We start from the raw sequence: 27,456 nt of genomic DNA on the forward strand, positions 1-27,456 counted from the left end.
TATTCAATGAAAATCTAAATTGCACTCTTCACAGCTTTCATATCTCATTTGCATCCGTGGTTTTCCCTGCAACATCATGATCTCCTGGTGTTGGTTTCGAATGTTTACGGCCTGAAAATCAGCCTGCTGTGCCGAATTACTGACAAGTGCCACCATGCAGCTCTGTTGCAAGATCTTACTTCTCTTCTCTGGAAGGTGAGTATATAATCATTTTGCTGTGATGTTATTTTTACATCACATTACTTTTGATCTCAAAAGCATTTACAAAGCTGTTAATAGTTCTGTAGTTTGATGACAGTTTTATTATGTTGGGTTTTAACTCTTTTCCTGTCAGCATTGCCAGCCAGCGCCAGCATTTTTTATGAAGTTTAATGCCTTTCAGAAATGTTTTTCTTTAAATATATAAATATACAATATATCAACTAAAAGAACAGACCCTCTGCTTTAAAAAAAAAGTGTCATCCTACCTTTATTTGTTCTTTATCTTGTTGTATACCTCTCAAATATGGGTAGGTTTATTAAAAAATAGCAAATTTTGAGCAAAAAGCTGAGATAATTGCATTTTTGTAAAGGACTTTTGATAGAGGGTTTTTAAGAGTGCCACCTGGTGGATAATAGCGGAAATACAAATTGCCGGAAAAACTCAGGCAGGGCAGCATTTGCTCTTAATTGATGAGTTAACTCGTCAATGTTGGGGAAATAGTTAATAATATCTGGTAAATAAAGTCTCAGTTAAGGTTTGGGTTTGGGGCATTCCATATTAATGTACTTTATAAGCATTTTAAATGACTGGGTTGTTTCAACCCATAGTTGGGTAAAATATGGACAAACCCAGCCACTGAGTTAAAATTAACCTACTGTATATTGAGTTGTTGACAGATATGAATATTTTCTAGGTTTATTTAAATCAATGGTTGAGTTTATACATATTTTACCCAACCATGGGTTGAAACTATAGGGCTGGGCCGATACCACTTTTTATGTCTGATACAGATGTCGATACCACAACCTGGGGTATCTGTCAATACCGATACCGATCCAATATCATATCTATCGCCCTTTTAATCAATTAAGCTGTAAATAATACATTTGTTTTACGTGTTACATACAATACGTTTTACTGTGCAACAAATGACTGTGCAAATTCAAGACTAAATGAAACATTGTGCAATACTGCTGCTTCGTTTTTATTAAAATGTTTCAAACAGACTAGTAATTAAATTTAAGGTGTAACTTTGCATAAAGCGTGACCTGCTGAGCAATATTGTCCAAAGTTGCAATGACAGTTCAGGTCTGTGTTGGTATTGGATCGGATTGTACTCCCCGACTTCTACAATATTCAATGTAGCCATTTTAGCCAAAATTGAACTAATATCGATACTGCATATTGGATCGGCCCACCCCACATCTTTTCAAAAGTGCATTATATGTTTGGTTTAGTACTGTAAATGTTTACTTGTGATTTGTGTATGTTTAGTTTGTCATGCACTCATGCATCGGCCATGCATGTAAAAGATGCAAAAATGACTTGCTCTGATATCTTTAAATATTGAAATTCAAAGCATTGTCAGTGTTAAACGTATTACACCACATTTCCAGAGCACCAATGTTTTTAATGTTAAAAAACCGTAGCCTGTCCAGTCAAGGTGAGGTGAACGAAGTACAATAGCGAGTTTTATATTATTCATAAAAAAGGTGAAAAGAATAAAAAGTATGAAAAGTTGCCAATTTTTTTGCAGGTACTCACTGTGTTGCAGCTGCTTCTTTCAAATGATCCCAGCAACAAGCAGCAGAAATGTATTTTTATCATTGTCTATGCACTGTTAACCCAGAAATTGTCTTTACTCAAACAATCAAAGCAAAATCATTAATATTTTCTGTTTTGAAGCCAAAGCTTAAAAATTTTAGTTGATTTAACTGTTAACCTTACAAAATCTATTAAACTAAAACATTCAAGTAAAATGAACTTAAAATTATTAGTTCATGTTATGAGGAATACCCATAATCCTTTGCGCCTGACTATTTAGATTATTTTTTGCTTTTTCACAAATTAAAAACTGATAAGAACTTTCTCTATTCAAATATTTGTTAATAAAATGTCATATAGGTTCAAGCTCTTATATTATTGATGTTGTTTTGTTGTAAATGATAATTTTGTGAAGTCACCGTTCAGGTGATCAGTGTTTCCGTACATGAACCCTGTTCAAAACATTTTATTGTATTTCTCTCCACTGTACTTACAATGTATGTCAAAACACATTTTTTTGTGTGTTTCTGTGGAGAATCACGTTTATTCAATGATTGACTTAAAGTCAGTCATTAATTTTTGGTATAATACCATTTATAACATCAAAAGTAATATAAAGTGATAAAAACTAAAGTTATATGCAACAGGTTTCCTCACACATTTCTAGTAATGTCATCTAATCTGGGTTAAGAGTGCATTGAAAGAAATTAAAACATTAAGTACATTAAACTAAAAATTAATTGTTATTTCAACCAGGCAAAACCAACTTTTTTAGGGCAACGAGTTTCCATAAATTTTTTAGGTTCAATCAACCTGTATGGGCTTACAGTGTGATCACTGTCTGATTCAGAGAGATTCAGGATTTCAGCACATAATATGTCTCGTAATTTCAGGTTTTACAAAAAAGCTGTTATTAAATGAAGTGCTATCAAAAAAAAAGAGCTGACATAAAACCTACAAAACCCTCAGCTCCGAGAAAAGCAGTGTATTTCACATTGCAGTGTCTTTTACACGATCTTAAAAGCTTAGTAATAATAATTATGGTAGCACTTTATTTTACAGTACGTGTACTTACCTTGTACATATATGGTAAATAAGTTGTACTTACCGACAAATGGGTGGTACTTACTTTCAGGTATCTACATGGTCATTAACTGGTATCATTACTGTACTTACCAGTGGTAAATGCTTGGTAGTTATTATGTAACTCTAGATAAGTACTGGGTAATAACAGATACATATAGTGTAGGTATACTGTAACTAACGAGAAACATTACTGTACTTACAAATAAATGTACAATTTAAGTATTTAGTATTTACAGGTTAGGGTAAATGACAGGGATTTATAGTGTACATATATGAAAACTAATATCAAATACTTCTGTACTTACAAATTGTATATACACAATAAGTGTGTACTAGTGAATGTACCCAGACTAATGGACGAGACTAGTAGTTTATGCGTATGATAGTCAATGGTTGGGTTTGCCTGACAGTGACATGTACAGTATATGATGCTATATCTTAGGTGTTCTATGTAATAACTGTGTAAAAAGCAACACTTTATTTTACAGTCCTGTTTCCATGCAGTTACCATGGATGTACTAGTGAATGTACCCAGTAGTTAATGCATACGGTTATTTAATGCTCGGTTTAAAGGATAAAGATACTGAGTCTGAGTACCAAAATGGCACATCAGTAATGTTTGTTCTTAGTTATCATATACGTATGGTATAAGTATAACTTACACTTGCCTGCAGGTACCACACACTTATCGTGTATATAAAATTTGTGAGTATAGTGGTGTTTGATGTTGGTTATCATATGTGTACACTATGGATATCAATGTCATTTACCCTAACTTGCCTGTGAATGCTGGGTACTTATATTGTACATTTATTTGTAAGTAGTGTGATGTTTCACGTTAGTTACAGTATACCTAACCTATAAGTATTTATCTGTTATTACCCAGTACTTACCTTGAGTAACATAATAACTACCAAGTATGTACCACTGGTAAGTACAGTAATGATACCAATTAATTACCATGTAGATGCCTAGAAGTAGGTGCCACACATTTGTCGGTAAGTGCAACTTGTTTGCCATGTATGTACAAGGTAAGTGCACGTACTGTAAAATAAAGTGTGACCATAATTATTATAATTTAAAGGTAAGGAAAATTCAACAATATGCAAACTACATTAAGTCTTCAAATTATGAAGTGAAACCCAGGGACAAAAAAAAAATGTGTGATTCTTTCCATTTTATTATGTTTGTTCAGAACAATATTGTATGACATTAGGAAATTTGGTCAATGCTTTAGTAGTTAAGACATTTGTGTTTTCTGGTCATTTTTTTGGGATAAACTGAGTCCATTTCCCTTTACTTTCATAGTGTGAATATTGTGCCTAACATCTACAGAAAAATGTCATACAGGTTTATAACGGCATGGGAGTGAATAAATGAGGACACAATTCTCATTTATGTGTGAACTATTGGTAAAAACACATTGAGCTACAGACAGGGCAGGCATAAAACAAACAATATCAGTCTGCTGTTTCCTTCAGATAAAACTGATTTGGCTTTGCTCTGGAGAGGAAGCTATCCAGTAGAGCCTTTCCATCAGAATGGTTCTCGTTGCGAAACCGTGCCAACGCTGGCCAGATGGCACTCTGACGGTTTCTTCATCCACCGTGATGCTACAAAATCAGAATTTAAAAAGCCTGCCCGAATATCAATAAGAGCACATGTCTGCTCCACAAACCAAACAGCTTTAGACGTTTATCTTGTTGTGCTCCTCTCTTTTTTATGAAGATTTAATGAACTTCACCCAAATATAATTAACGTTGTGTTAAACATGCCAGTCATTCTGTATTTAAAACGACAGAACTAAATAAAAGCATGTACATCAGCTCAAAGTAGGTGCTTGACCAATAAAACTACAAAGGCAGGGTAAAATATGTAAGATGGCACACCAAATCTCTACCCCCCCCCACAAAAATAATAATATTAGATTTTGATAGAAATGTAACGCTTTGAGAAAAGCTAGCTCTTCATCTGGCAATTTTTATGCTTTATTAAAATAAATGCATTTATTCAATTGCCAGATAGTTTAATCAAAAAAAATTAACTGTACAGTGCATTCATCCATCTTGTCACCATTTGATTTTTACCCAGTTATTATCCCCAATTATATATACCAACCCTACAGTGTCAAGAAAAAGTATGTGCACCTTTTGGAATATGTCATAAAATGTGATCTGATCTTTATCTAATCAAGGGTATTCACAAACATAATGTGTAAAAAATATTGACACATACAATTCTGGGCTGCGTTCCCCGAAACCTTCTTAGCTCTACGTCGTTCTTAAGTTGTACCTTAAGCTGTACCTTATCGTTAATACATGTTTCCCGAAACGTTCTTAGTTACGTATCCCTTCTGTAAGTCATACTTTCGGAAGGTTGGTCTGAAGCACTCTTAGCTGTACCTTATTCCACTTGACTCCACTAGGGGCCATCACTGTGATAAACGCTTACATTGCAGTCTATATAACTAAATATTTGTAAAAAATAAAAAAGTTGCAATACACTCCGTGTTCAATTAAGCAAATATTTTTATATTTAAAGAATAAAACATTCACATAATTAGACATCATTACACTGATGGTTGTTAGAATTTTAATCATGTTTCCGAAATGAACATCAGCTTCGAACTATTAAATGCTACAGACTTAAGAAACTATTTAAAAAATATATTTTGGGTGGAGGAGTTGGTGAAACTATGGCAGTTATACAGCGAATTTCACTATTTCATTTGTGCATTTCATATCCGTTAAATCTTTAAAAAAGCTGCATGAATAAAGCAGGTAAAATCGCATGTACGGGAGCACATTCATCACAAATTCATAATTGTTGATTTTCCTAATTGTGATTATTAATGATAATTCGACTTTGCATCGAAGTTTTTTAATGTTTTATAACTTTGAGGCAACTGCATGCCATATTCTTAATAAACATTCAAAATAAACTGCTACACTTAAAGGTGCAGTGTGTAATTTTTAGAAGGATCTATTGACAGAAATGCAAAATAATATACAAAACTATATTATAAGTGGTGTACAAAGACCTTTTTATAATGAACCGTTATGTGTTTATTGCCTTAGGATGAGACGTTTCATCTACATACACGGAGGGTCCCCTTACATGGAAGCCGCCATTTTGTTCAGCCATGTTTCTACAGAAGCGCTTAACAGACAAACTTTTTTACTAAGTTGTCTCCAACGATGACATGTTTGTCCGGTGGCGGCTACCGTAGCTTCTCTATGCGTTTCAAAAGCAAGAGGTGAGCAGTGGACTGAGCCGTTGGTTGCAATTCGCAACCTCACCACTAGATGCCACTAAAATTTACAGACTGCACCTTTAATTACTGCTTGTATCTCCTAGGGTCAACCCATTTTCCACATTAAAACTAATCAAAGCTAAAATCTAAAGCAATCATAATATATATATTTCTATATTATATATTTTTATGTTATATTTAACACGCGCGGCTCCAGAAATGCATCTTATCCACATTGTAACCACGCTGCTTGCGCATCCAGTGTCCAAGCACAATAAACGTGTGAACTAATGAACGACAGTTTGTTTTTATATATATTTTTTATTTTAATGCACATCCAAGCAGGTGACTTGCATGACCCACCTTATTCCCCTGTGCAACGCACTTATTGGGAACCCCTAATATAAATTATCTTTTAAAGTGAAGATGCATTGGAGCAGTTTATGCATGATACGTTTGGAAATGAATTTAGGGTTTGATATAAAATAAAAGGTTGAATTTAGTTGTTTGCTATTTTAAATATTTTTACAAGATATTCCTAATAAATTTAACTTGAACTATTTCTGAAATGTTTCTTTAATAAAGAACACTGTTATCTCATAACGCAGCGAAACCTTTAACATAAAGTGAACAATTGATTGTCGAGCAATCGATATCAACCTATTCAGCACCATCGCCATGGACAGCACTTGGTAACGTTGTACGTAAGAAGGAATACCTTTAGAAACCCGTTAAGGTACAGTTCGGGAAACACGCCTAGAAAAGGTATACCTGTAGCGCGCTAAGAGACAACGTTATCGGGAAACGCAGCCCTGATCTTTATTAAACACACTCATTCAACATTCAAAATGGCAGTGGAAAAAGTATGTGAACCCTTAGAATTAATAACTTATATTATTAACTTATCACAATTTTTTTACACAAACTTTTTGTGTAATTTTATTGTTTTTTCAAATTTTAAACTATTGTCACTTGGAGTTGGGGTTAGATATGGTTTGAGTTAGGATGTCTGAAATGTAACAGAAAGTTGTTCTAACCCCAACCCCAAGTAACAACGGTAAAAAACTGAAAAAAATTGAGAAACCAATATATAAAATTACATTACATGACACGAAAAAGACAATCGTGCTCAATGACACGAAACAAAGAGAAAATCATGTCCATGAAAATGAGTAAATATAAATAAAATGTTTCATGACTATACCATTAAATGCCTTGAGATTGGATTGTATACACCCTAAAAATGCTGAGTTATTTGGGTCTAGTTAGTGTTGGGACAAACCCAGCATTTTTGGTTGAAACAACCTAGCATGTTAAGTTACAACTCAACTGGTTGGGTTTGGCCCTTTTTGATCCAACATTGGGTTAAAAATAACCCAGCATTTTTTTTTAGAATGTACAGTAGCCATAAAAATAAAATGACTCTATAGCAAGACCTTTATGAAAAAGCCTGGTTGATTTTATAACCCGGAGTGTATAATTTGCTTCCCCCATCAACATGTGACTTGTTGCATAATCTTCTTACAGACTTGGAAAATTGAGCTCATCCTGACATTTCTTCCATCCCAAAGTCTTTTAATTGAGCGCACCTCATGTGTGCATAGCCGTTACTTCATGTTAATGATTCTGCATTACAGATAATTGCAGAGAGCACTGCACATCTGAATAATAATTATTTAATTAGAAAAGACTGTTAACATCCAGCGCTGTGACAATTTAAATTCTACATGAAGGAATGTTGCATTTACTTTTTGAGACATGATTTTAATTTTCAGCGTGATGTTGATACAGACAGAGAAAATGACATCTCAATGACATGCAGAGGGACAAAACATCTTAAACTAACTCGTCCCCTTTTGACCCAACACTGGGTTGAAAATAACCCAGCAGTTTTAAGAGTGAACAATATGTACACTCTCAGAAAAAAGGTGCAAGACGGTACAAATGTTGTCACTCTGGTGTTTTTGTATCTAAAAGGTGTATATTGGGACCTTAAAGGTATAAATTGGTACCTTAGAGATACATATTGGAACTCAAAGGTACATATCTGTACCAAAATTTTACATATTAGGAACTATGAAATGTACCACCCCAAGAACTGTTATACTTTTTTTCTGTTAAATACATCATTCTGTATAGTATAAAATTTAACAGCAATGAATGACTTTGTCTTGCTTATTAATATCAGGATACTGAAATTGTTATGCTATGACTTTATTACTACAATTTTTACTCTTAAAATACTACTACTTATTCTTGACACATCATGACTTTATTGCTAAAAAAAACATTTCATGTGATTCTCAAATTATTTTGACTTCATTTTAAAACAATACGCATTTTAATTTTAATCTGATGCTTAAAAGCTGTTCTGAAGTAAAAATCATTGTACAATAGGAATCAATGTCCTTTATATGAAGAGTTTCGTTGCAAAACGAGATAACCACCGTTTTTTTATTGTTCAGAAATCGCGTTTTTTGGTTGTGCATTCCAATTAATTTCAATGCAACTGCAGTTGGTTTGTTTTGATTTAAAACCTTCATAACTTAAAAAATACAGCTAACACGATAACATAATAATAAACATGTTTTGACAAAAATGTTAAAAAATGGATTTATCTTGTTTTGCAACGAAACTCTTCATATGTAGGGTAAACCAAGGCTAGTTCTTTTTGGATCAAACGGCCATACTCCATCGTCATATCTTTCAAATTAAAATTCCGAGACTTTTGTTTGTCATAAAAAGTCATAAAATTCACATTTATTGTCATAAAAAGTCATAAAAGTCACATTTATTGTCATAACAAGTCAGTGGACTTTTTTAATCCTTGGAATTCATTATTATTTATTAATGGAAATGTTCAATAGCTTTTTCTGTAGCCAAGACTTATGTGTCTATACATAAAATTACTTTCAAAATTCAATATAAACCTACTGTGAGAGTACACAGAGTATAAAGTGTGAGAAGTCCCTTGAATTTGTGTTTCAGAAACAGAGATGATAACTTAATCACATCTAGAGATTTACTCGATATTCCATTTTGGGACAAAAAATGAAATGCGGTAGTGTCATCAAAGATTACTCAGGAAAGCACAGATAAGGGTGCAAAGTATGGTTTGAGGCTTTACAGAAAATAAGATAAACCCCTTTGAAAGCATCCATGCATCAATTTCATGCCATCTTTAATCTAGACTGGCTCTGAGTTTTTGACGGAATAGAAAAAACTAAAGAAGAGTAAAAGAGAGGGAGAAAGCCCAGGGCGAACCCAGACGTTTGGCAGAGGGATTCGTGGCTCACGCTCCAGAAGCTTTGACAGAGAGCTGGAATACTGAACTGAACGTGCATAATGGAGGAGTGGGGGGTAATGACATTCTGTAAATGCTAAAATACATTCGTAAGATTGACCTTGGGCAAAATCTGTACATAATAAAAATGCTGATGTCAGATAACTGCTTGCACACACCCATATTTTTCCCGAATCATCACTTCTTCTATCTTCTAAGGGTGAAAATATAGAAAGTGACACTTCCAAGCTGGAACATGCAACTAATATAAAAATGCAATTTTGAAGCCAAATGATTTAATGCAGTTAATTCAGTTAAAGCTTTAGATTTTTGTGATGTTTCAGCACAAAGAAATTTGAAAATGTCTAATACGTCAAATACGGCATCTTTGACGTTTTGCTTGTCATTCGTACAAACGGCCTGGCTTTTTAGAAGATGACTAAACTATATGTCTGGCACATGAAACAAACTCTGCTTCATCATCATGCTCTTTGTGTTTAAATTAGGAAATTGGCTCAATTTCTCTTGCAGTTTTGCCAGCAGCTTTGACCTAGATCAGTGTAAGCTATGATAACTCAGTGACAGCTGCTTGGCTCCTTGTTAGTGCCAGACCTCCAGACATCTTAAAATCAGCTGTCATTTTTAAAATTTCTTTACGAAGCCTTTGATGCCTTCTCATATTGCATTTATTTGGTTTTTCTGGTTAAGTACAGTACAATATTTTAATGGAAAACAGTAAATGCAATGTGGTCATAACACATGGCTGTTAAATGCTTCATTTTCATTGGTTGGTGCATTACAGTTCCATATCACTATACCACATTGGGTGGGCATTATTTTCGAATATTTAAACAGCCCATCGTCAATTATTCCTTACATATTGTATTACAACACAATCTCATGGCAATTCATACATAGTTTTAAAAGGTGGCTAATTATTATTAATTCATATGATCACAACTTGTCATTTTACAAAAAAAAATGTGTATGAATTCCCGTGAGATCAGGCTGTGTATACATTAGGTTGGTCTTTTGGATTTAAAAAGCAAACAATTCTTACAAGCATGTAAGAAAGAAATTTGTATTGCTTAGATCAGTGGTCTCCAACATGATTGCCCGCATGGAGTCTGTGAATTGCACACCAAAGCACATTCTGTTAATTTTAATATTTATTTATTACAATTTTTATGCGCGCATGCACACACATACTTACACTCAGACAATTTTCTGTGGCATTTTGTAAAAACAGACATTTCAAAATGCATCAAAAACTATAAGAAAATTACTATTTGAAATAATATTTATTTTTAATGTCCTTTCTAATGTTTATATAAACATAAATTCACAAAATGTATCACTAACGTGTTGATTTGAGCAGTTGTCCATATCCAGTAAAATGAATTGGTCTCTATGGGCATCTGCTGGTCGAAATGATTTAATTCCTAAACAATAATTTTTTTATGTTTTTTTCTAAAAATCAATGGCTAAATTCAACACCTAACACCTATATCATTATCTAAAAACAATTTAAATCAAATTTAGATAATAATTTATGTGAATTTTCATAAAAAAAAAATGATATTTGTCTGGCAAGCCAATGGTGAAGTTGAGGAATTTAGTGGTAAACAGGTAGAAAAGTACTTCAAATATCTCAAAACACAGCTTTATTGTATAGATGAGAAGTAAACAATTTGTATTTGTATTATTGAAAATGTGTATTTTTCTTACATTATGCTTTCAATTTTGGGGTCATATAGAAGTGTAAATAGAAAACGAGGAGCATTTGAGGGTTAAACAAAGATAAAGCATATCAACAAGTAAAATAATAAAATCATAAAGTAAAATAAAAACTTTTGAGTATACTATATAAAAAATAGCCCTCCAGATTGTTTTATCCATTGTGGTAGCCCTTGCTCACAAAAAGTTTGTAGACCCCTGGCTTAGATGTTATACTTTTCTCAGTTATGCTTAACATAAATATTAACTTTTTATCACATTATGATTCCTTGAAAAATCTTAAAATTATGATTATATGAAGATTCCTAAAAATCAGGCATTGAAAACGTTGGCCGATTTTCAGTGCCCTCTGTGTCGCATTTGGTGTATTTTGTCTTTCAACACATCCTCACCCCATGTCGTCAATATTTGACGACACTTGACCATTCGTCAATATGTGACGGGGAGGGTATACCTTTCGCGTCATTTTTTTGGCGAACTGGGGACTTCAATACTATTACGTCCGTTGCATTCTCTTTCCTATTTTCTTACCATTTTCGCGTCGGTTTAGGGTTAGATTACGCAAAATTAAACAGTGCACGCGAAATTAAACAGTTGTCATCGGGCGGTGGGGTGAGAGTTAGGTACGTCAGTTGTCACCTGGCGTTGGGGTTAGAGTTCGGTTTGGGTAGGGATGTCATTATGTAAATCTGGCCCTGGACCGACGCGGAAATGGTAAGAAAATAGGAAAGAGAATGCAACGGACGTAATAGTATTGAAGTCCCCAGTTCGTCAAAAAATGACGCGAAAGGTATACCCTCCCCGTCACATATTGACGAATGGTCAAGTGTCGTCAAATATTGACGACATGGGGTGAGGATGGGTTGTGTCTTTCATTGTTAAAGTATGCAACCCTTCTCCTGTATGATTCCTAAAAGAGTTTTGAAAATAATAATATTATATTATACTAAAATCTCTGACATGGTTGCATAGTTGGGTATCTTGGCAAATCAAAGCATACTGTAGTAAAGCTAAGAAGCAGACGTCTTTATTACAGTCCATAGTAAGCTATTGAGAATATAAGCAGATCTTAAATGTCAAAAGGTGGAGTTGGAGAAGTCTGGTCCAAACTGACCATACATTTATTGCCATTAGGTGTTTCCAAGTCAACACTTTCTACTAATGAGTCATTGATTTACACCACAGCACCACTGCATTTTTAAAGCCATGTGGTGACACACGGCCGCATTAGCACGTCCTGATCTCCGTCTATGAAAATTAATGAGTTGTTTCTGACAAAACTTTCAAAGGTCATTAAAATGGTATTGAGGGGAACAGGTCCACGAGGACGTATGAGTCATATCAATTAACGAACACAAACCACTGCTGCCACTTGAACAGGGTGAAGGATGTGTGTTTTATACACAATTCAGGTAAGTAAATGAGAAGTGTAGTGTGTGTGTATTGCTTGTTAAAAGAGACAAGAAATCAAGACAGATGACATTTAAAAAACAGTTACTGGTTGAACACTATGACAAAATTAGGGATGAACGTTATTGCGGGTGAATTATTCATGCGCAGAGATGAATGAATAAATGAATTTTAATTACATCTCAATCAGAAGGGCTGCAAACTTCGCAAACTGCAGTGCAATGGACATCTGGTACGATTTAGCATGGACCTCATTTCATATTTACACTAGCACATATATATATATATATACGCCTGAAAAATGACCATACAAGGTGCTCAGATGCAAAGATGCTAAACGCCACCTCCGTCAAATTACCCGGGTGCTCTCGGCACATACTATTCGTTCATTAAATACTTTCACTTCAATTCTGCTTAATCCTGGACTTAATCCTGGGGAAAAAAAACACTTTGATCCGTTAAGAGTTTGATATAAAATGCTCATGTCAGATGCACTTAAATAGTTTTGCATCACAGCACAACATATTAAGCTTATGATTGAATATTGAAAAATATCATTTTTAGCACAAACACTGGTATATGAAAAAAAACGTATTTCATCTCAATGTACGTGTATTTCATTTAAAATGATCCTCTCCTTTTACTTTGATCTAGATCTCCCAGCGTGGGTGGAATATATGTATTACAAACACTCTCCTAAAGCAATAAAAAATGGGGATTAAAGCAAGTAAGAATCAATAGACTCCAATTTCGTTTGTACATCAGGGAAGCTGAATAAATGAACAGTGCCGGGACAGGAGATATTCTAGTGTTTTGTCGTAGCGGCCCACGAATACATAAGGTGCGATGATAAAATAAATGTGTTCACCGCTTACACCCCAAGCTCATCTGTCCTTCGTGGAGCAGTGTTTGGAGGTGGAGTCCGATGAGCTTCCCTAGTCCTCGGACTTAGTGTGGAGGGCATTAATCAGGTGTCTACAGAGCGTGACTGGAGCTCAGAGAGTCTGACTGGCTTAAAGCATCTGAGAAAAAGAGTTCAAAAGTTCCAGAACTTTCTTCAGACATGCCGCTTAATTGGACACGAGTGATCGGCTGGATGAGAAGCAGTCGATTGCGGCCTCAGACAGACTAGGTCATATCAAATGACAGTAATATTAATTCTGCATGTTGATAATGAAACTTCCTTAAGCCTATAGACAAAGTACCAACATATTCCAGGCTTCAACTTAATGGAATAGATATTTTCGAGTGAGGACAGACGACAAGGTTGTACTTTTTTTGGGTTGTCTCATTTGTTAAGAGAACACTGAAAAAACGAACTTTTTGGTGTAGTAATATTTATTAGAGGAACTCTCATAATTTCTACATAATAATATTAACATTTATTGAGAACTAGATTTTCCTAAGTAAAATGATGATAAATACACAATTAATTCATGTAAAAAGTGAACTGTGTGGGAATAGTAATTCGTATTATCTTGTATTATTTAACTGTTTTATAGTCACTGCACATAGTCCTAAAATAATTAAGTACATTTTAATCAAAAACTTTAGCAGATTTAAGTAAAAAATCTTAGTTCATTTTACTTAAAAATATTAAATCCATTAAACTAAAAATCTAAGTAAAATTTACTTACATTTATTTGCACATGTTGTAAGGAATGCCCACAATTCTTTGCGCCTGAATATTTTTATTTTTTAAGCTTTATCACAGAATAAGAACTGATAAAAACTTTAACTACTTAAATATTTGTTAACAAAATGTCATAAAGGTTTAAGCTCTTATATTATTGATGTTGTTTTGTTGTAAATAATAATTTTCTGAAGTCACCGTTCAGGTGATCAGTGTTTCTTTACATGAACCCTGTTCAGAACATTGTATTGTAATTCCCTCCACAGTGCTGATAAAGCATGTCAGAAACACAGTTTGTGTGCGTTTCTGTTCCGAATCAAGTTTATTCAATGACTGACTTGTTGTCAGTCATGAATTTTGTGTTATAATGCCATTTATAACACTAAAAATAACTAGGTCCATAGGAATATGTTAAAGAAAATAACAAACAGAAAATACGATTTATTTAATATTATTAGGACAGCAATGCTTCAATTTTCAAAAAAACGTAATAGACTTTACCTAAACGATTAAAATAAATATAACTTCTAAATAAAATAATTAAGTAACATTTAATTAATTATTTAACATATGTTTTATCATGCAATTTTTAGTAAATTTTATTTGATTTTAGTAGGTAAGTTTTAAAAAGCAGTAAATTTTACTTAAAAAAAGTTCGTGCAAATTGTTACGAGGATTTTTTTTAAGTAAATTTTACTAGTTGTTTTTTTCAGTGAAGCAAGGCCAATTATAGATCTTTATTGCTTTTAATTTCGTTCTAAACATAGAGAAAAATATTGAACTCTAAGGCCCTATTTACAGGAGAACGCTCTAGGGTGAAAATGTAAAAATATTTTATCGGATGTGCCTTTCATTTACACGGCGATGGCATTTTTGAGGCTTAAAACACAAAAAAGTAAACCACCCTTCGTTGTTTAAAATTACGTAAGTTTAAATGTGAAGTGTGGCTATAGACCGTTACCAGCATTGCGAAGTGATTATGGTAAAGCTGCTTTTAGGACACGGTGTGCACTGCGCTATTTCAATGGCTTGCGCCGCGCGAGGGTAGTTTGTTGTTGCGTCGAGCAAAGCGCGAGCTCACGCCGCGGTCAAAGTTCAAAATAGCTTCGTGCATAGTTTGTGGTCTTTTGCACTTTATACGGGAAATGAGCTGACAGTCTTTACCAGTTGTATGAGTGTGTGCTTGCACTGTATTTGTTGTTTTAATGTCTTCTTTTTGCAAGTTATTGTTGCTATTGCGTGCCCCCCGTTGGAAGCCATGTGCCCCCCTGTTAGTTATGGTCTGGCGCCGGCTCTGCCCTAAGTGAGAATTAAAAAGTCTGTAAGATATGTTTTGTCAAACTCACTCTTTTTGAATGGTTGAAGGGTAATGGCATTACATTAACTTTTCGAAAACCTTTTAATATGTACTAAATTTTCAATATGTATTTTTTTTTTGCACTTTACGCACTTCAGCCCCACCTCCATCAAAAATAAGGCTAATGATATTGACCAAATGTTTTCGGCGCATATATTATGATCATCAAATACTTTTACTTCAAATGCATCTGCTTTGTTTGCAAATTCGTTAAATGCTACAGTGTTTATTCAGCAAATGCCACAGTGTTTTTTAAGTCCTCTAAGAGCACCGAAGAAGAATTGGATGACCAACAGCGTGTGTACATCATGGTGCAAGTTTTTTTACCCGGTTAAAAGAGGTTAACTGAATAAATTAGGATATTGAACAGAACTGAGCATTTAACCTTTATGTAGAAAGGATAGTGACTTTTTAGAAGTGGAGGTTTTTTTGCATGTACTTAGAGGGTTTTGCAGAGAAAGACATCAAAATGAAATTACTTAAGTGACATTTTTGAAAATAAGGCATTTTTAATTTCATTGCCATTTAGGTGAAATTAATTAACTTAAAAAAATACCCATTTACAAAAAAAACATGTACTTAGAGGGTTTTGCTTCTGAGGTTTTTGTATATTTGCATATATTTAAAATCTGACATTATGATCATTTACTAATATATAAATGTTAATAAGGTTAACATAATGAGAGCTTTGGAATTACTTGCAGAAAAGTATTTTTAAAGACTATTGTTGTAACGTTTACAAATTAAAATACATAAATTATGCTGCAAAAAAGTATTTTACTTTAAAAGTTTTTTTTCTCAGTTGCTGGTCAAATGGCTTTATTCTTTCCAACTTTTTTCAATTCTATTTGTAATGGATACAGTTAAACCATCTGAAAACTTAAGATAAGGGACGTCAATAGCCTCTTCCATGCTGTATACGTGAAAAATACACCTCATTGGAAGTCTTTTGGTTACACAAAACCATTCAGTTACTGAAGTGTCAGACTGATAAGTCAGCAGTGCGTTTGGTGGATGAAGTTCATTAAAGACAATTGCAAATACCCAGATGGGGTGAAAGCAAATGAGTAAAAATAATGTGTTACTCGATCATAAACAATTGTCTGGATACATGAAGTAAAAAATGTACATCATTTTATTTCTGCTTTAAGAAGTTTTGGGAAGTTTGGAAAAGCTGTGAGATAAATAAAATCCGGCCTAGATATTAGACATAGCCTATTGAATTAAAAGTGTCCAAGCACCAGGCAAGTCAGAGACATCTTAAACAAGGTCGCAACCAGAGACGTCCAGAACAATTGAACACATGATTGAATAAGGTTGCAGGTTCTGTCAGCTAGATAAGAGATCCAGAAGTTACTGCTGAGCAGGTTTAAACCATAATGCTCATTAAGATATAAAAGCGTGAGCATATCAAAGACCCTCGCGCAGCAGAAGGAGAGAAAATAAGAAGTGTTTCACACATAGTTCACAAGAGTTTTGTTTCAGGAACTTTTGTTTCTGCTGATAATGAGTGTGGCTGTCTTACGTCCCAATTGTGGTCCCCTTTAATTCTTACCCTGCCATACAAAGGCTGCTCTGATCACAGCAGCGCATGCGAAAAAGATAGAGGGAAAAAATCAATGGCCCTGTTCCTTTAAGAGTTAAAACATTTTAGGCTCTTATTATTTCCTCCTTGCAGTTTTATGAGTTTACTTACCACTGGAAACAGAGGTGACTGCTTAGAAAAGATAAAACATTTCACTCTCAATGTTTAAGAAATAAAGTACTAATTTGTAAAGACATTAAACAGCGGCGAGAAAGTGCTGGCAAATGAGTTTTAGTGTCTCAGATTCTGGCGCAGCTAAAGCTCTCATTCTTGTGTGCCATTTCATTGCTGTTCTTACAGTGTCTGCAGTTTATTCCTGTACCTTTCTGATACAAACAAATGCTGTAAAATTATTTTAATATTAACCCCCTAAGACCCGAGCTTTGGTTTGTCTTTTTTTTCAGATTTCTTCCAGCTATTTGGGGGTTAGGAAGAATAAATATAATAACCAAATATTTTTCTTTAAACATGAAGTAGTGTAAGTGTCCATGTTTGTGTACAGGTTCCAATTACACAGAATTAAGTATTATGGTGCAAACAACTAAAAATTGTGTCTTAGGAGATTAAGTAATAACCAAATATTTGCTGTTGTAACTTTTTGGTTTACTTAAAATTAAGTCACAGAAGAAACAGAAGTAATGGACCTCAATGCATTTTTTCTATTACAAAATCCTTGTTTAATTAAAAAGTAGACAACAGGCAATGTATGATAGTTGAATTAATGGAAATATGATGTGGTAGTGCACGTTTGATGTATAGTTATTAACTCTTTCGCCGCCATTGACGAGATATCTCGTCAATTAAGAGAAAACGCTTCCCCGCCAATGACGAGATTTTCCGTCTTTTCAACTTATACAACCCGGAAGTAGCGCCTCATGTGAATGAGAAAGAACTCCATGTATGTTTTAAAGATCGCACTGCATCTGATCTCTATCAAAAGACCTTCACAAAAATTGAATTATCTCAGCTTTTTGCTCAAAATTTGGTGTTTTTGAAGAAAACTACCCATGTTTGAGAGGTGATTACAAGAGAACTAATGAAGGTAGGATGAAACTTTTTTTTTTGTTTGAAAGCAGAGGGTCTGTTATTTCATCTGATATATTGTTTGTTTATATATTTAAAGAAGAACATTTTCTGGAAGACATTAAACTTTTGTGAAAATCATGAAAAATGCTGGCGCTGTCTGGCAACTTTTTTTTAAACGCTGGCGGGGAAAGTGTTAAACGGCTCGTTGAAATGCTTGATTCTAATTGGCTGATTGGCCAAACCATTTGCAGGCTTGTCATTCCCATATAAAAAAACACTCAAAAGTAATAAACGGGATACTGCAAATGATTTTCACAAGTACAGTTTAATATTAAACAAAAATTGAGTTTAAATATGTCATTTAAATAAAGTGGTAAATGGACTGCATTTATATAGCGCTTTTAACAGACCTATGGCCATCCAAAGCGCTTTACAATTAGCCTCACATTCACCCACTCATTTATACACCGATGGCGGTGTCAGCCATGCAAGGCGCCAGCCAGCTCATCGGGAGCAGCTGGGGTTAGGTGTCTTGCTCAAGGACACCTCGACACTTGGTCCGAGGGAGCCGGGGATTGAACCACCAACCTTCCGGTTTGTAGATAACCTACATGAACCACTGAGCCACTGCCACCCCATTTAATAACATATATGACATTATATTTACAAATGATTAAACCAAATAGTGTGTACGTGACATTTAAACGTCTTTTTATCTTAAAACCGAAAGTAAATGGGTTTTCCTCACGCAAGGTCTGCATTCATTAAAAATTAGTTGATAAAATATTTCAAATCAATATTTAATGTTCCTTACCTTACTTATAGGGTAAATAGCCATGTAATAAGCAGGATAATGCACAGGCTACCAGTTGTTATCGTGAAATAAGTCTCCTAAGTGTGAGTCCTGATCACACTGTCTAGGCTTTTTTTCTGTGATTTCAACAGTAAAAGTATTTTATTAATGTATTATTTTTTCTTATTTATAAAACTTTTTTTAAGTTGACACAGGATATTTATAGAAGATTAAAACCACTAGTGTTAAATCTGGGCAATAATTTCAGTGAGTAAATTTTCCAGACTATAACTCACTCCGGAGTATAAGTCGCATCAGTCAAAAATGCTTTTTTTTAAATAAAATAAATTCACAAAATCCAAGCCGAAGAACAGACATTTAATCTGGAAAGGCAAGTTATTCAAGTTAACAATAGCACACAGAACAGCAGACTTAATAGGTGTCCGTACATGTTAAAGTAACATAAACAGTTATTTACACGATACACAAGAACATACCTGAGAGGCTGAATAGGCTAAATTAACACGACATGCCAAATCAAGTTCAAAAAGGTCCCAAAGTTATTCCACATCACTGAATTCATTGAATTACATAAATACAGGAGCAGCATAGAGCGGACTCTCGCGGCTGTAGACGGTAAAGGTTTCTCTTGGTTCATATGAAATAATTTTGACATATAAGTTGCACCTGAACTTAAGTTCCAGGACCCACCAAAGTATAAAAAAGTGTGACTTATTGTCAGGAAAATACGGTACTATAGATCAGTGGTTCCCAAACTTTTTCAGCATGTGGCCCCCCTTGTGTACTGTGCATTCCTTCGCGGCTCCCCAAAGAAAATTTGTGACAAAAAACTGTTCTAAAACTCAACATTTTAATAAAAAATAAAAAAACATTAAATTATACAAAAAAGTAGTGCTTTTGGTTAGTAGCCTTATTTTTTAGGTTTAATTACACAGAATTCATGATAACTTAATGTATTCCATAAAATGTCATAAAACTGGGCCCCCCTGGCACCTTCTTGCGGCCCGCAGTTTGAAAACCACTGCTAGATCAAGATGAATCCATAAAGCCTTAATTTTTTTTAGTTTTATGAACACTTTATTTTTTATGCTAAAGAATAAGTGTGAACACATTATAGGCAGGTCCTTCTAGAGTAGATTATTATGAAGAAAAATAAATAATTAAATAAGTTAGCTGATAGCAACTGATCCTTAAATTCTTGCTTGGCTGCCGAATCCTCTTCATAATGTAATACAGGCTCGCCTTCTCCCCTCGTCTTTAGGAAACCAAAACGTATTTTATTTTGTTCCAGACGTCAGGCTAGCCACTAGTCAGGCTAATAAACAAATCACAGATAGGAAGTTAACTTCAAGCTAGGCACTGCATTGGCATCCAGATGAAACCACCTATAGATCCATTTTACATCAAGATACTGTACCCTTAATTTCCTGTACACTATTCCTGCACATCCTGAACCATTAAACTTCTGGATCGGTTTTACTCGTAGGTAATGAAAGTGTCTATGTTAGTGTGCACAAACCTGCTGAGCTGAAAATCAATATACACAGACAAGAACACATGTAGATGTCCTTGAATTACAGATTCGGTTACTTTATCAGGTGCGCCTTGCAATGAGCCCTCAAATACTAATAAGTATGGATATGTTTGAGCTAATCTATCCAGCACTGCAATCACTATTTTGATTTGGCCCCGGAGGAGTCATTTGGTGATTGCTGTGCCGTTTAATTTACCCTCAGTCCGCTGCCATCCTGATTCGTCTGCTCTTATGTGTATAACATTCAATCAGACAGTCTGAAGTTCGTGCTACCTCTGATTGTCACCATTAATGATCAGGAAATGTTTGCTTCAGCCTATGAGGCGAGGGATGTTTTTAAAGAGCACAAAGAAAATACTTCACGAGACAAGTGACACTTTTTTCAATATAACAGAATGGTCCATTATAAAGCAATCGGCCAGAGAAGCCAATTGAGCAGTCATTTTCCCTACATCACTAGATGCTTGTTCGAGGAAGCACTTGATGATCTTATTTCATGATATTCATGTCTGTTTGAATAGAAAATGAAACAGGAAAAGACTGAATTTTGCTTACATTCTGGCATTCATATTATTTGTCTTACTCAGTCGACTGCGTATTGAATCCATTGACGTGGGATACGCAGCCAAAGCATCCGCGATCACGAAAAAAAACATCTAAGAGCTCTCAACGCCGCATCTATTATTACATTGAGACGTTCTGTAAGCCGAGGGTCTCGCGTTTATAAAGGTGTAATTACCATATCTACTTTGTGTCATCAGCAGGCTTGTTTTATCATGCAAATGGCACTCTTTAGTAAATGCACCCCAGTGTAATACCACACACAGCTGCATGAACTGGCATGCTAATGAGACGCTGTAGACAAAAAGTAAAAGAATAGAGGATATGCTTTCAGGATCTACTGCATCAATCCACACAGCCCCCTGTCAGAAAATCTCTCCTTGAATAATGCATACGTGGGCACCGCCACGAGTGAAAAGTAATAACTCTGATTTAGCGTGAATAGGTCTCGGGTTTCATAGATGGGTGCGCTATAGAATACAATTGTGAATGAATGTGCATTTAAAGAAGAGTCAAAATGAATCAACTGAGCATCCATTTGCATGGAAAAAATACAGTTTCTCCTTTCTGTCAGAGCCATTTGGGCCATGAGGAAAAAAAGGGAGGTTTCCAGCTGACTTCTTTGGAGTGCCAAGAACAATAAACACTAACGAGTGGTCCATCTCCAAGTATTATTTACAGTAGAGGCATATATTTCGATCGCAGACCTTTCAAGAAGCCTTGTTGGGTGCCAGTCGCTTGTAAATTGTCCCAAAACCCATCCTTCCCGAGGTCTGCTCACATCAGCAGAGGATAAAAAGGCAAATTAAGCCATTGTCAAGGAAAGTCGTTCTTCATGATTCTCTTTCCCAGACCCACAGTTGGAGGGCATATGGAGTCGGGGATTTGCGCTGTAGACTTGAAAGCAATTGCTTGTCAGCCTGTTTTCTCTCCCTGTTGATACAAATCGTATGCATGAAAGTGCTTATGAGAACATATTTCGGAGAGCTGGGAGCTTAGACAGAGAGCACTCTTTTGCGGCTTTTTATCTCTGCTTTTTTATGTTAATATTGATATTCATGGCCTACCTGCTTGGACTGTGAAAGTGAATGATCATAGCGGTGTAAGGAAAATCACAAATTGTATAACGTTGTGGGTGCTTAAAGATTATTCTGACATTTAGTGGTGATCTCTTTGCACATTACGGGGTAGTTTCCCAGATATGGCCTAGACTAGTCCCAGAATAAAATACACGTTTGAGCTGTCTTATGCCGAGTTCAGACTGCATGATCTAGTCGGGTCACAGATGTTTTCACACTGCGTGATTATCTGGGGAAGCGTTCAGTAGCTCCTGTTTCAGACTGCATGAGGGGGTTTTCATACTGCATGACTTTACCGTTGGAAGAATCGCCGACAACTTTGTCCCAGTCCCAAACTATGTCTCACAACCAAACGCACGCGAGAGGTGACGCAAAGGAAACAACACGAGGTCATGCGTTCTCACGTGAGACTGGAATTATTATTAAAATGGTAGCTCGCAAGAAGCTTACCATACAAATTGCATGTGCACTCATTTGCAGCAGAAAGAAGAAGAAATAGAGATTATGAAGGAGGAAATGTTTGGAGAGACTCCTCCCTGAACTTCCAGCTGTCCCGTATGTTGCTCTCTCATTTTTTGTAGGTCATCACCAATGGTATTTTCAGTCAAAACACATTTCACAAGGCAAGATTTTGATTTGACTTGTCGGCGATTCTCTCAGAACGCGTCTTTGATAATTCACACTGTGTGATTGTCACTCGCGTGCACAAGCATCCTGTGATTTCGAGCATTTGTCTGTGATTTCTCAAAACCTGTCGGCGAGTCAAAATCAGGGTGAAAATCGTGCAGTCTGAACTTGGCATTAACTAAAAACAGCTTGCACTGGCCTATGTTTAAATATATCAATGCCCCTGTTTTGTCAAAAGATACTCAGCTGCCATGTGATTTTTCAATATATGTTTGTAAAAACAACCTTGACAAAACACGTGATGCACACAGGATCTCTCGATGCGCAGAAAAAAAGGAACCACACACATCTTTGTTAACACATATATTTTGGAAGTTTGGAAAGACACCAAAACGTACAATATGAATAACTTAGTTCATTAGTTTGCTTAGTAGAGCATTGTGTTAACAATAAGGGGTCATGGGTCTGATCACATTGATAAAAATGTATAGGCTAAAAGCATTTAAGTGTCAAATGCATACAATCTCAGAAAAAAGGTACAAACGTTGTCACTGAGATGGTAACTTGTCATAATATGTACCGTTTTGATACACATATGCACCTTTCAAGTACAAAAGTGTACTTTTTGAAAAGGTGACAACTTTTGTTCATGTCTAACTTTTGTTCTTTTTGTACAATGCAAACTATTTTATTGTTGTGCCATATGTGAAATGTAAATTTTTTATTTGAGAGTACCACTGCAAGTGAACAAGCTTAATATTCAGGCACAATCCCATATCTAATTCATCTAGATGAAAACATTTTATGAAATGCAAATTTATAAAAAGTTTTAAATAAATATAGGCAAATAAAATATTCCTTTGTTTTCTTTGCATAGCTGAATTTTATTATTCAACAAATTACAAGAAGTATGAAATATAACTGACATTAATTGTCAGTTTACGGTATGGTTACAGTATGTTGATAGAAGCCCAATCTTTTGGGAACAGTTATACTGTAATTGAACTTTCTGATTTACCTACCAAATAAATACAACCATAAAAGCTGTGAATATCCCCAGGCTCTGCCATGCTGAGTAAAATCTGAGGATTAATAACTTCAGAACTGAACTGATATGATCTTATGTTCCCAGAATGAGCCAATTGGTTTTGGGCAATCATGAAATCTCAGTCTCAGAATTCATAGGCGTTCATACATGAGCAATTTTCAGTAAGAGGATATAGGAATGAGCCTACCTGTGAAATATTTCTTTGAATAAACCTAGAGGGATCAAAAAGTGAACTAATATAAGTGTCATCAGATAGCTGTAGGTTTCAGTTAAAGCGCACTCTTCCTTGAGAGTCAGAGAGAGAGAGAGAGAGAGAGAGAGAGAGAGAGAGAGAGAGAGAGAGAGAGAGAGAGAGAGAGAGCAGCTCACAGGGTGTGTGTGCATTTTAATCAGCCAACATTTCCAGGCTTTAATATTGTGTTATTTTACTTACCAGTAAGGAAGCCTCCTTAACTTGACCTAATACAAGTACATCTGAGGTTCACTTCTGGTCATAAGTGGTACACTAAAATAGCAAAAATTCTTTCCATACCAATCTCCAGCTTAACATACATTATCTTTACAATCCTATGCATTTTAAACATCTGAATAAAATGGCTTTTGTAACAAATCTGCAAGGGATTGTACCAAACAATCCAATTACCCAAAAAATCTCTTTATTAGATTTTCAGAAGGACACTCTTCTTTTAGAAAATCCCATGTGAGTTGTAAATATTGCACATTTCGTTTAAAGTAAATTAAAGATGCCAAACAACGCACTTAAATAATGTGTTAAATAGAGGGTATATCACTCATCAAGTGTATCAAGTGCAAAAATTATCTAGAGACGGTTTTACATGTCCATTTACAACCCTAGTATTTTTCCTTAGAATGAAATGGGCTGTTATTACCTTTTTTGGAAAGGTCATGAATAATAATGTTGAGCTCTGCTCTGATTGGCTGTTTCACAGCCTTGCTCATGAGGCTCATGTCAGGTCACTTTGGGTGTTTCTCTAACGCCACTTCTAAATATAGCTCTTAAGCATACCACCACCTTTTTGTGCACCCAGAACATGCTTTTAGCGTACCGGAATGCTCATTTGCGCATCTGTTTAAATCCGAGGTTTTAATACTTTGGCTGCGCTGCCGCTTTTCAAAGCTGGCTTCCTAATCCAGAGACTACATTACCCATACACCCTTGAGTTTTAAGTTAAAAGTGCATGCGTCATGTTTGCTGCTGGTTTTAGACTCTGAGTAGTAAAAGAACAAGTTCAGAATCAGAGGACTCGCTGGCTGACATCCCACCAAGCCAGAATGATATCGCTGCAGGTCAGACGCAAGCTTTTCCAATACCCTTTTGTAGGTACGTGACAATCTCCGTTGTCGCGGCTGTCAGTTTGATTCCCCACGATGCAACTTCGGATTTCCTCAGGCGATGTGCAAAGTAAAAAAATTCTTGAAATTGTAATATACATTTTATTTAATTGGTAAACTACAAGTGAACGAAATTTCAGTGAATTTGAATGACACGCACAGGAGTTTTACCACCCGCAAAATGAAAAACAATGGGACAAAATAAAGTGATGACATTCGAGTTTCAAATGGCCAGTATTTTGTTATTCTTGAACCCATAGACATGGTCTTGGTGTCATTTTAAAGTTTTTAGTTAACTAGTTTTAGCATTTAACCATGTTGAAAATTTTACTTGTATACCTTTTGCACATTTTATTTATGTTCAATAGCTCTTTCTACAGTAGCTCTTTCTGAAGGGATTTTTTCCTTAATCCTTTTGCACATTTTATTTATGTTCAGTAGCTATTTCTAGCTCAAGCAAATCCACAAACTTATAAAAGGATTTATTCTTTTTTACAAGGTCGTCTGATGACTGCTGTATATAAACCCCTTCAATATAGGAGTCGAGTCAGCAAAAATTAAAAAATAATAGAGTAACGGCACCTCTTTTGGGCCACTTAAAGCACTGCTTCCTAGAAAGGCTGCATATCTCAGTTGCAACGTCATCAGGCATTGTCGAAAGACATCTCAATCCGAAGGATGCTTCGAAGGCAGCCTCTGTTTCATGCCCTTCATTCAGCCGCTGTTGAAAGATGCATTAACACTATCCTTTGTGCCCTCAAATCACCCACAATCCTTTGCACACATTAAAAATCATTGCGAGAATTAAATTGGCATTTTCGTCACTAAACTTCATTCTAAAATATAAGCCAAACATTGGTAGGAAATGATTGGGCACAGAGCTCACCCAATTTCAGTATGAAATGTAAGACAAAAACATGTTTAACGCACAAAGACATTTATGTTTTCCTTGATTTTTTTTGTAAATTAATCATAATGCTAAAGGCGGGGTCTCTGAAAGCCAATGTTGACATTTGAAATCACCTAAACAAACACCCCCCTACCCCAATAGATTCTGGACCTTCATTTGATAGATTACGGTTAGTAGACACACCCCTTACTGCTGATTGGCTACAAGTGTGTTTTGGTTCTCGGCCCATCTACCTTTTCCAAAGCGTTTTTCAAAAATCATGCCCTCTGCCTTTAAACTGCAAATCCTGTATAGAACTAGGAGGCCACAAACTGTTGATATACGATTCTCACTTTTTGTGGTAATATATTGCATTTACTTCATCTTCAACTTCTCAATAAAGTTTTCAAGACCATGGGGTGAAAGAACTGTTATGACATTGCTTATTAGACCATCTCATTCTAGCATTTAAAGTTGTGGAGGACTCTAACCATGAACTGTCAAGAAGGACTGTACTAGAAGGAAAACAGCCTAGGGCGCGTCCTCGCATTTGAGAAACACCCATCAAGTAAAAAGACCTTATAAATCTTATAAATTTGAGCCTGTATCAGACAGGAGGAACACCAAATTGTTCGGAGATTGGAAATGGACATTTCTGAGTGGTAAGTTTATTTGTGCTTTGTTTTTTTCAGCATGGACCTGCAAAATGTAACTGTAACATCAATAGTAGAACTTAACACTAACACTAACATATAGCATTAACTAGCATATAACTCAATGGTCAAAACTTTGCTTTTAGCATTGAATTTAATGTTGAGGCGTACATCCAGATTGTAACGTCACAGTAAGTGTTATGTTGTGATTTGCCTGTTTTTCAGTGGTCTTTTGCATGCACAAAGTTTACATAACAATGAGGAAACAATAGTGTTTAAGGCCCATGATATGTCACATATATAAAACTCTTATTATTCGCCTAGTTTTACATTCTATGGTACCTTTAGCATAATCACTGTTACTGATTATAAAATTCTAAAGATTGTAAAACATTGGATTGCCCATTTCCAGCATACCATAATATATCCCAGCAGCCATATGCATTCTACACATCAGAAGCATCACAGCCGTCACAATGTTTCTTTGAACCCAGAATTCTTTGAGAGTTTACAGATATAAGGAGACAAACGCCAATGTGCATGACCGCCTTTGTGAAATGCCCTTGTGACACCGGGTGAACGGTTCATTTTACGCTTGCTTTGCCATCAAGTGTGATGAGGTACCTTATCATCCTCTAAATCAACCACCTGTGATCTACAGCTTCAGAGCACATCTACTCTGTTTACAGACTTTCAAACCCTTAGATTGTAAGATTTAGGTGGCGCGTTGCTGCTGTGAATCACAATTAATCGTGTTTCTGCACGCCAGAGTCTCGCCTCA

This window comes from Misgurnus anguillicaudatus, chromosome 19 (assembly GCF_027580225.2).
Source record: "Misgurnus anguillicaudatus chromosome 19, ASM2758022v2, whole genome shotgun sequence".
Taxonomy (NCBI): Eukaryota; Metazoa; Chordata; class Actinopteri; order Cypriniformes; family Cobitidae; genus Misgurnus; species Misgurnus anguillicaudatus.